The sequence below is a fragment of the Podarcis pityusensis genome, assembly GCF_964106645.2.
Source record: "Podarcis pityusensis genome assembly, chromosome: W".
Lineage (NCBI taxonomy): Eukaryota > Metazoa > Chordata > Lepidosauria > Squamata > Lacertidae > Podarcis > Podarcis pityusensis.
The window spans coordinates 16,541,563-16,552,460 of NC_138045.1; the positions used below are offsets into that span (position 1 = coordinate 16,541,563).

Below are 10,898 nucleotides of genomic sequence, written 5' to 3' on the forward strand. Positions count from 1 at the left end.
AGTCAGCATGGATTTCTGAAAAATAAGTCATGTCAGACTAACCTGATCTCGTTTTTTGACAGAATTACAAGCCTGGTAGATGAAGGGAACGCAGTGGATGTAGCCTACCTTGATTTCAGCAAGGCATTTGACAAGGTGCCTCATGATATTCTTGTAAAGAAGCTGGTAAAATGCGGTCTTGACTATGCTACCACTCAGTGGATTTGTAACTGGCTGACTGACCGAACCCAAAGGGTGCTCATCAATGGTTCCTCTTCATCCTGGAGAAGAGTGACTAGTGGGGTGCCACAGGGTTCTGTCTTGGGCCCGGTCTTATTCAACATCTTTATCAACGACTTGGATGATGGTCTCAAGGGCATCCTGATCAAATTTGCAGATGACACCAAATTGGGAGGGGTGGCTAACACCCCAGAGGACAGAATCCCACTTCAAAACGACCTTGACAGATTAGAGAACTGGGCCAAAACAAACAAGATGAATTTTAACAGGGAGAAATGTAAAGTATTGCACTTGGGCAAAAAAAATGAGAGGCACAAATACAAGATGGGGGACACCTGGCTTGAGAGCAGTACATGTGAAAAGGATCTAGGAGTCTTGGTTGACCACAAACTTGACATGAGCCAACAGTGTGACGCGGCAGCTAAAAAAGCCAATGCAATTCTGGGCTGCATCAATAGGAGTATAGTATCTAGATCAAGGGAAGTAATAGTGCCACTGTATTCTGCTCTGGTCAGACCTCACCTGGAGTACTGTGTCCAGTTCTGGGCACCACAGTTCAAGAAGGACACTGACAAACTGGAACGTGTCCAGAGGAGGGCAACCAAAATGGTCAAAGGCCTGGAAACGATGCCTTATGTGGAACGTCTAAGGGAGCTGGGCATGTTCAGCCTGGAGAAGAGGAGGTTAAAGGGTGATATGATAGCCATGTTCAAATATATAAAAGGATGTCACATAGAGGAGGGAGAAAGGTTGTTTTCTGCTGTTCCAGAGAAGCAGACACGGAGCAATGGATCCAAACTACAAGAAAGAAGATGCCACCTAAACATTAGGAAGAACTTCCTGACAGTAAGAGCTGTTCGACAGTGGAATTTGCTGCCAAGGAGTGTGGTGGAGTCTCCTTCTTTGGAGGTCTTTAAGCAGAAGCTTGACAGGAGTGCTCTGATGGTGTTTCCTGCTTGGCAGGGGGTTGGACTCGATGGCCCTTGTGGTCTCTTCCAACTCTATGATTCTATGATTCTTTTTATCTGCAGAAAAACTCATTACAGGAGTCATTACAGGAGATCTTGGACTCTGTATCAGACCCTGATGGCAAAGGTGGTTCTGTTATACTATGAACCACCTGAAAGAGTCTCCTGGTACTGTTTTCACCAACAGATCACAGCGCCAGGTTTAGACCACAGCGCCACCCGCGTCCCTCCTGCACATCCATACCCTGGGGCAAGTCTGGGGATGGGCTCTTGGTTTCTTTGGCCAACTAACTGCTCAGTAATTGTCACCTTTGGGCACTTCCCTGGGTGGGGGGGTGGGGCGGGGTGTACACGTGTCCTCACGCTTGAGGGATTATGGCGGGAGATAGAGGGGGAAAGAGTCCTTTCCTTAAGGGCAAGAATGGCGTTGGAATGGAGGGAATTGATGCAGGGGGTTGACTTTTGAGGATTTTCTGAAGTGAGGGGCTTTTCCTAAGCCGGCAGTCCATAAGGGAAGTGGCTTGACAGATTTCTTGCAACAAAGGATCACTTTTTGCAATAGAAACCAGTTAATGGGCTTTTGATGGACTGAGTCCATTGTTCTCTCAGCAGGCGACCACTCAGGAGTTCAGTCAAGCTGGCGAAGCTCCGCTGCTCTGCAGAACGGAAACAGGCAGCGGTACAAGACAGATTCTGTCCACTAGAGGCCGCTATCCGCTAAGCGCTATTGGCTAGCTGTCCAAATCCGATGCTTTTGATTGGTCTATACGCAGCAGTATGTAAATACAGAGTTCATGCCCAAGTCCCCGTTCATATTGATATGGTTTCATACCAGAAAGAGGGAAGCAGGGTCTTTTATTAATAAAAAAAGATGTGGTGCTTGGTACGACAGGGGAAAGAAAGGGCTTTCTCGAGCTCATTGTCTCGCACCCTAGCTATGTGGAGGGGTTTCTGGGGAAGGCGAGATCCCTAGCGAATTTCCCCCTCGGAAATTCCGTATAGCATATTCTTAGAAAAGAAAGAATAAAGGAAAAAGGAGGGGGGGGGAGAGAAAAGACTGAAAGGGAAGAAAGGTTTCCTCTGTTCCCCTCCACTCTTCCAAAAGAATTCCGAGCTGAGGTGCAGAGCTCTTTCCTCCCTTGTGACCTCCCCACCCTCCTCCTCCTCCCTTCCACATAACTGGCTGTGTCACCTTGCCTGCCAATCATACCTCCCTTTGAACTGAAGCAGAGTTCCATCCCTGTTTGTGCCAGTTCTGGAGTCTAAAAGCCGAGGACCTAAATCAGCCAAAGGAAAATGACACCCTTCCTACCCACCCAAAAATGCAACTTTCATTGGTCTGTTTGCTACTGGACGTGGTCGCCAAGCTTTGCAAAAGGGGTTTGTTTTTTTCTTTTGTTTTAAGAAGCAAAGCAATAGCTCATTTGCTTGCGAGTGTGGGAGTCTGCAATTCTTGGTGTTCCAGGGCTTTTTGCAAGTTGGAGTTGCCTCCAGTCCAGCCCGGATGTAAGAACAGTCCTTCTGGATTAGACCAATGGATGATCTAGTCCAGCACCTTGTTCCCCATAGTTGCCCAGCAGAGGCTCACAACAAGCCCATAAGCAGGACCTGAGTGCAATGGCCCTCTCCCACTCATATTCCAAAGCAGGGCCGGACCTCTGATGAGCCAGAGTGAGGCAGCTGCCTCAGGCAGCCGATGCTGAGGTGAGGGGATTGAGCTGGGAGTGCCCTGTGGCCTGTCCTGTACCCCTACGTTAGCTGACTGCTCTCAAGTGCAGGGAAAACTCCTGTCCTTTCCAAAGTACTTGGAAGAAGATTCAACAGTCAATCCAATTGGCTTCGGTACAGGAAAGATTTGGGGGTGTTTTACTGTTTTGGATGTTTCAATTTGTCCGATGTGGTTAAATGTGGGGGATTTTTGTTCATGAAAGACTTAAAACAAATACTTCTTTCCTGATGAATAGCCTTTGGACTATAATGTAGCTTAAATAGAAAAGATCTTTAGAAAGATCTTTCCTCCAAAAGCATTTTATTTTAAAAATCCAATTTAAATAAAAACAGATTTTTTAATTATTCTTTATTTATTCTTTTTTAAATCATTGATTTTTATCCACCCTGTTGGGTGTACACATTGAATGTGTCATACCTGGAAAATACCTCTTGCAAGAGCAGCCATAGGAGGTGCGCTCTAGTAGAGGCAACTCCAATGAATTTCATTTAAGATTTCCCATCGTCCTCAGCTTGGCTATGTGCCCTGGTTCTTCTTGAAGAAGAGACATTCATCATGAGTTCTTCCCTTCTCCTTATCAGACTCTTGTATAAAGAGGACTGTCAAGGTAGGGAAAGATGCTCCACCTCGTAATAATCCTAATTGTTTTAGCTAATCTCTTGGCTGAAAGATAGAAAACTAATAGTTGTATGCCTGCTTCTTAGCCTAATCCTGTTTCTTCCCACGTGAATGCAGTTCTATAGAGTAACACGAAAGACACCCTAACTCAGGCTTCCTCAACCTCGGCCCTTCCGATGTTTTGAGACCGACAATTCCCATCCTCCCTGACCACTGGTCCTGCTAGCTAGGGATCATGGGAGTTGTAGGCCAAAAAAATCTGGAGGGCCGAGGTTGAGGAAGCCTGCCCTAACTCCTCAAGATGTATCTGAAGAAGTGTGCTTGCACACGAAAGCTCATACCAAGAACTAACTTAGTTGGTCTTAAAGGTGCTACTGGAAGGATTTTTTTTATTTTTCCTCAAGATGTTGAACTTGCTCCCAGCTTCGGAGTACCTGCTATAGAAGAGACAACTTTAAGAAAGTCACGGTGCTCCAAAGCGTCACCAGTTGCATCAAGTTGCTTTAGAGAGAGCATTCATGATCATCCTTATCACATTACAGAATTGCTTGGCGACTAAGCAGGGAGCAGCACACGGAGATAAAGGGTGAAGCAAGTACTCTGCAGCCTGTGCCTCTCCCATCCCTGTGCATCATGAGTTCAACAAGTACAGAATGTAATGCAACCCAGCACAGCAAAAGCAAGAGGGGCAGTCGCAACACCTCCACAAGACCTCCTCATACTCTGGACAGGATGATGGTGGGAACTGCTTCTGAACCCTGTATCCCCTCCTCCTCCGCCTCCTCCTCCCTGCCACACAGCCTTAAAGATAGAAGCATTGATGTGGAAGTAGTTGACCTCACTTGCGAAACTTCAGAACCTCTAGTTGTTGATCTTACGCAAAACGATTCTCTTGTGCTTGTTGGAGAGAGTGGGCAGCAGCCCAATAGAGAGTTCAGACCTCAACCATTGTCTGACAGCCTCATATTTAGTGGTGGTGGTGGTGGTGATGATGATGCTAGCAGACACACACAGAGTGGTGCTCTTGCCACTAGAAAGCTCCCCAGAGAAGTGGGAAGGAGGGAATTTGCAAGATCCTCAGGCGCTTTGAGTTGTGGAATTTGCATAGACAGCTTTGCAGAGATTGTGCAAAGCAGACGGCTTATAGTGTCAACAACATGTGGCCAAATCTTCTGTAGTCAGTGCCTCAGCAATTTTCTTAGGCATGCTAACTTTTGCCCAATTTGTAGGAGGAAATTCACTCCAAAGGAATATCATCCAATTTATATGTGAAGACATGTTTGTTCCTGAACACAGTCTAATGAGGCCTTCATAAACATGAGTGAACGCCAAAGAACACACCAAGTACAGTATATATGACTTCAATAAGACAGTTAGCAATTTCACTTTTTTCCAGTTGGCCTCCTTATAGTCCAGTTGCACTGTTTCAGCTTCATTTTGCTTTAAGGTTTTTGCAGCTCACATTTTTTGAGGTCTGTAGACGTTTGAAGAACAGCTTGGAGGATATGTCTGCTGCTGCCACATTGCTTTGTGCCGATATCTCATTTCTGTTCTAGTTTTGTTGCTGCTTTGAGAAAAGACTGATGTTGAGTGAACTCATCTATTCAAGATTAGGCTATTCAGAGTCATCTATGATAATACAACCTGCAGCTTCTTTTTGCAATTTGCCTTGTAAAAAACCAAAGCCAACCACTCACCGGTGGAAGTCTGTTCCACATCTACTTGCTTTCTAGTGGCAAACCCCTCTTTCTGTTGATGTAGCCCTAATAAAGACCAAGGTTTATACAACACTGTGGCTCATTTCTAACGCTGCATGCATGAATGGTTTATTACAAAGAACTCTTGGTGGTCCGAGTCTTCTCTTGAAGAGAATACAGCCATCATGTTAGATCTGAGCAGCTTTCCCTGTCCAGGCATATGCTTAAGGAGCAGTTCATAGTGGAGTCCGTACCAAGGTTGCCACGTGGGGCAGAATCCAATGGAGATGAGCTAAGCCATTTATGTGAAACACTCCTCAAATGGTTGGCAGAGGATAAAGTAATTCTCTGCTTCTCATAAACGCTTTGCTGTGGGGAAGCTGCATCCATAGGGCCATGTTTCAAGCAGCAAGCATGTAAGACTTGAACCTCGCATGATGAAGTCAACTTGAGTTGCGGTGACTCCCTTTCTCAGCCCTGTCACGTAGTCATAGTGGAACTATGAATGGCTTGACCTGTTGAACTTTGGGATGCTGCTGTACTAATAGGTCTAATTGCTTTAAAACGTTTTATGTTGATAACTCCTAAATGAAAGACTTCCTCTTAAATGTATAAAAAATGCCTCCCAGTAGCACCTTAGAGACCAACTAAGTTTGTGATTGGTATGAGCTCTCATGTGCATGCACACTTCTTCAGATACATGAGCACACAAAAGCTCATATCAATCACAAACTTAGTTGGTCTCTAAGGTGCTACTGGAAGGCATTTTTTTATTTTGTTTCGACTACGGCAGACCAACACGGCTACCTACCTGTATCTTAAATGTATGCCACCCAATCTTCCGTTGGTAGAAAACATGGGCTATCCAGCTAATCAGCAGCATCTCACCAGTCCTTAATCGGCTGCGGTGAGTCTCATAATATTTCCCCCCATGTTTCTTTGTTATTCGATTTTAAGGAGTCTCGTAACATAGTGAAACCTCACCCGTGACAGCTTGGAGGGCCAGTGTTACGCTTCCAGTTCAGCACTGGATTGAACACCTTTTTGAAAAGGGAGGCTTCCTTAGTCTCCCCACAGCCTGCTGCAGGGGCCTAGCTGCACACACCCCATATTAGACTTGCACATAGCCTGTCAATCATGTGGCATGGTTAGGACTTCCACAGATGGCATTGTCTCCGTGAACATGGGCTGTGGGGATCAAATACTCTGTGCAAATGCGTCTGGTCTTACCAGAACCTATATGCATCCCCCAGCTTTCGAGGGGAGCTTAAGACAGAGTGCTCAACGGAAGGTCATTTCCATTCATCCCTACCATCACCGTTTCTGTTCTGTTTGCACAGACACTCTTACTGAAGAACAAATGACACTTTGCCCAGGGAGGGACCTTGGTAATATGGTGCCCTCCTGGTGCCTTCCAAAAGCCAGGCAGGGGAGGGGTCAGGCTTGGGGAAGGATGCACAAGGCTCTGGTGGGGTCCTAGAGCCCTCTCATCTCAGTCCCAAAGCTGGGAGAGCGCTAACTAGGCTTGGGGAAGGAGGCAGGAAGGCTCCCTTCTGGCCCCCACATCCTGTGCAGGGGAAGAGCGTCACTGCCCTAAATCCACCTCTGCTTTGCCTCGTGTTTCAGTCACCATGAAGGCATTTTACCCATTGGAGAAAGTTGCACAATGTATTTTGGAGGTCACTTCTTTGAGTCGTGATGGGAAAAACTGAATTCCTGTGCAGAATCCTTAATGCGCACCAAACTGGAGGGGTACAGCAAGCACTACTGTTGGATGATGCTGTATGGAACCTAACACTTCACCAGTCTAGTCGTTGCATAAAAGTTCTAGCAAAACTATGTGTTTGGGTGCCTCGACCCTTACACAGTTTCCTGAATCCTTGCAGTGATCGGTTTTTTTGGGGGGTGGGGGTGAGTTGTCTGGTGGCAGATGAAAAACGGCACCCAAGTTAGCAAAATGCAGTAACCAAAACTACATCTGCATAATGGACTGTTCTTGACGGTAGGCAGCAATTGCCATGTGATACCATGACAAGGATAGGAGAATATTTAGCAAGTGAGTCAGAGCTTACAGTTGTCATATTCAGATGGGTTATTACATGCTCTTGTTTGACTTGAGACGGGACACCTCCCCCACAGGACACTACACTATTACTTTTGGGGTATATAAATAACAGGTGGAATAATTGGCAGAATTCTCTGCTAGGTTTTGTGACCTCTGCCATTTCTCAAGGACAGGGTCACAGACATCTGAACACAATTGACCTGCATTTAATAAGAAATGAGTTCCTAAAGGACTGTCAGCGTTTATTTGTGGTTTTCCTTTGGTGATGTAGATATAATTCATGTTTGTGAGGTGCCCCCTCCCTCCTTTTTACGTGCTCCTGGCTCCTAGTCAAGTAACCAGTTCATGTTCTGTAATTCACACAGAAATCTTCAGCACCACAGGGCAGGTGTATCTGGTACTGAACACTTTTTGCCTGAACAGATTTCAGAAAAACACAACAGCTCTTGGTATTCAACGTTACCTGTTGAGTTACTCTACTCTACTCTACTCTACTCTACTCTACTCTGAATCGAGTCCACTTTTCTGCATCAACAAAACACACTTTGCATCTTAAACAAAACTCCCATCAGGATTCCAGTAGGAACCAGTTTGGAAAGGGGGGACCTAAACCCAGTGGGTCTATTTTTGCTTGCGCCAGAAGACGTTGCTGAACTCCCTTAATCATGGTGAGTGCAAGGGTGTTGTAATCTATGTATTCACACATCACCATCGACTTTCTGCTTGTGACCATTGCTTCATTTCTCCCCCTTTGCTCCTGGCACAAGCAGGATAAACAAACCTGGGAGCTTTGTTTTCCCCATTACATCTGGTCATGGTTTGTTGCTTTCTAACGAGCCACAGTCAGCAGGCCAGCCATAAGCAGGGACTTCAGATTGGCTGGCAATTGTTGCTTATTATGAGAAGGCCACAGTCCCGGGTTCAGACGTGATGTGGTGCCAAGGCCTTGTGCTTTGCTTCTCCTGTTTGCTCCAAGAGAGAACAGCATGAGGATCAATTGGGCAGCATGTGCTACATAATGCATTATAAAATGACTCCTTATGGCCGCTGTATGTTTACAGCGTCTAGGAAGCTGCTTTGTATGCAATCAAACACAGTCTTCACTTAGACTAATCTGCATAATAACAAAGCACCATTTCACAGGGAATGCATGTTTTAATGCTCCCTAATGGCAAACTCCTTGCTTGTAGAAATATCTTTTTAAATCCTATCCAAATGGCATGTCCTTGTCTCAGCTCCTTGTCTCAGCTCCTAAATTACCATTACCGAAATGGAGATCTAGAAAATTTCCACTTCCTGCCTACCTTGGGAACCATCATGCGCCTATTTATGACCTTTAGGTCATCAGCCCTTCCATCTCGACTCATGGAGATAAAGGATACTCTATGGTGGTTCCACTCTCTCCGCCCAGTGAGGGTATTTAAGGACGAAACAAGGAGGCAATTGGTTCCTTGCATAGAGTCAAAGCTAATGCGGACAAGGGAAAGCAAGCTTAACACTAGAAATACTAACTGCCCGAAGGAAGAAAAGAATTCTGTAAGCCTAGATTTACAAGACCTGAAGAAGAGGCTAATGAGTATAAAGACTGAGATTTCTACCCCAAATTTAAGGACAGTAGAGCCTAGAGCACAATATTTAAAGAGGTCCAACAGCTCTTTATCCCATAGAAAGACATCAGTGCAACTCCCTGTTTCTTTTCAAGCGACACCGAAGTAGATGATGAATTTGGCGCCTCCGACATTTCTATGGCAACAACACCTAAAGAACTCTACGTTGCTGACAATCTGGAGAAATCCAGCACCCAATCTACATCTGGACCTTTGCCTAATGTTCCAAAAATTTATCAGAATGATCAAGCTTCTCTACTGTACTCCTGGCGAGACAGGATGGACAGATCTTCCAAACTCGAAGCTGGCTCTTTGTTGGCCAGTGATCCACATTTTATAGCACATGCCTCATTAATACTCTCACAGCCACAGATAGAACCAACAGTCCTCCAATCAATCCAGGAGGGAGAGGGGGATTGACAGTTAAGGAAACACCATGGGACCGCCCTCCCCGCTTGGGGTGCGGTTGGTTGGGTTTTATCTTCTAGGGATACTTACCCTATCAAACCTTCACCTCTTCCCCTTACCATTTTGACCCAGGAGTCCTGGCCCAGGGATGACTTGTCAGTGAGGGGATGTTACCCCTCTATTGGGGAGGCTAGTATGGGGTCTGGGATTCCCACTGTTGAAGGGCTAGGGAGGAATGGCGGTGGGGCTAGATATCACTATCGGCGAAGGGTTTTGAGATGCAGTGATGCTCGAACCCCTTCCAATCTACGCCCCATCCCAAGGGACAAGGGTAGGGCGAGCAGGGATTACCCACCTCCGTCATTGGTGTTGTGCAATGCCAGGTCCATAGGCAACAAAACCGCCACCATGCGTGACTTTTTTGTCTCACAGGGGATTGACCTGGCTTGCGTGACGGAGACACCTGGGTACGGGAAGGCGAAATAGTCTCCCTACATGAGGTAACACCCCCAGGCTTCTCTGTCCTCCATCAATCATGGACTGTGGGTCGGGGGGGGGAGGAGTAGCGTTGTTAATCCGGGAGGATTGCTCTTTCAGAGCTCTGCCAGCACCGGCAATCTCCGGCATTGAATGTGTTGGTCTCGTGTGGGGCACCAAGGAGAGCTTGGCTGTCTGGCTGGTGTACCGACCACCCAGCGCACTGGCAGCCACCCTGTCAGACCTGCTGGAGGTGGCGGCAGGCTGGGCCTTGGAGTTCCCAAGCTTATTGGTTTTGGGAGACTTCACTGTCCATGCCGATGCCACCCCCTCCTCACAGGCTCTGGACCTAGTGACTTCCATGGCAACACTAGGGCTCTCCCAGTTTGCTTTGGGCCCCACTCATCAAGCAGGCCACACGCTGGATCTGATCTTTGGTGCTGGCATAGATGTGATCATGCTCCCACCTGTGGAAGTGCCATGGTCTGATCACTACGCTCTGAAAGCCAAGATTGACTTCCCGCTCCTCCCCTGCTCAGGTGGTGAGCCTATTTGGGCTCGCCCGCAAAGGCTGATGGATTCTGAAAGAGTCCGTCAGGCCTTGCGGGACCCTGCTCCTCCTGGCGACTCATTAGATGACCTTGTCGAGGACTGGAATAACCAGCTCTTGGCAGCCATCAATGAGATTGCGCCTAAGCGCCCTCTGCGACCCCGTTGAAACCAGACCCCTTGGTTTACTGAGGTGCTCCGGAAAATGAAGCAGGATCTCAGACAGCTAGAGTGAGTATGGCGACGGACTCGTGACAGAGCTTCAAGAACATCTTATAGGACACTTATGAAAGCCTATGAGATGGCTATGCAAGCTGCTAAGAAATCTTACTTTGCAGCTTCCATTGCATCTGCTAGCTCTCGCCCGGCACAACTTTTTAGAATAATTAGGTCGATAATGTCCTTAGGAGGACAACCAAATTTAAGCACAAATTCGACCCACAGCTGTGAGGCATTCGCGAGCTTTTTTGCGGAGAAAGTCCTGTTGCTACGCCATGACCTCCCTGCCAATTTAGATACAGTGACTGAACTGGAGGCCCCTTGACTGTCTTCGGGTCCAGT

General features: G+C 46.8%; 1 pseudogene across 1 annotated transcript; it reads left to right on the forward strand.

Annotated features, from left to right (window-relative positions):
- Nucleotides 1-4,167: 4,167 nt before the first annotated feature.
- On the forward strand, nucleotides 4,168-4,806 carry LOC308467587 (E3 ubiquitin-protein ligase RNF4 pseudogene; annotated as a pseudogene). Its single transcript has one exon. The product of its transcript is annotated as an E3 ubiquitin-protein ligase RNF4 pseudogene (transcript).
- The last annotated feature ends 6,092 nt before the right edge of the window (nucleotides 4,807-10,898 follow it).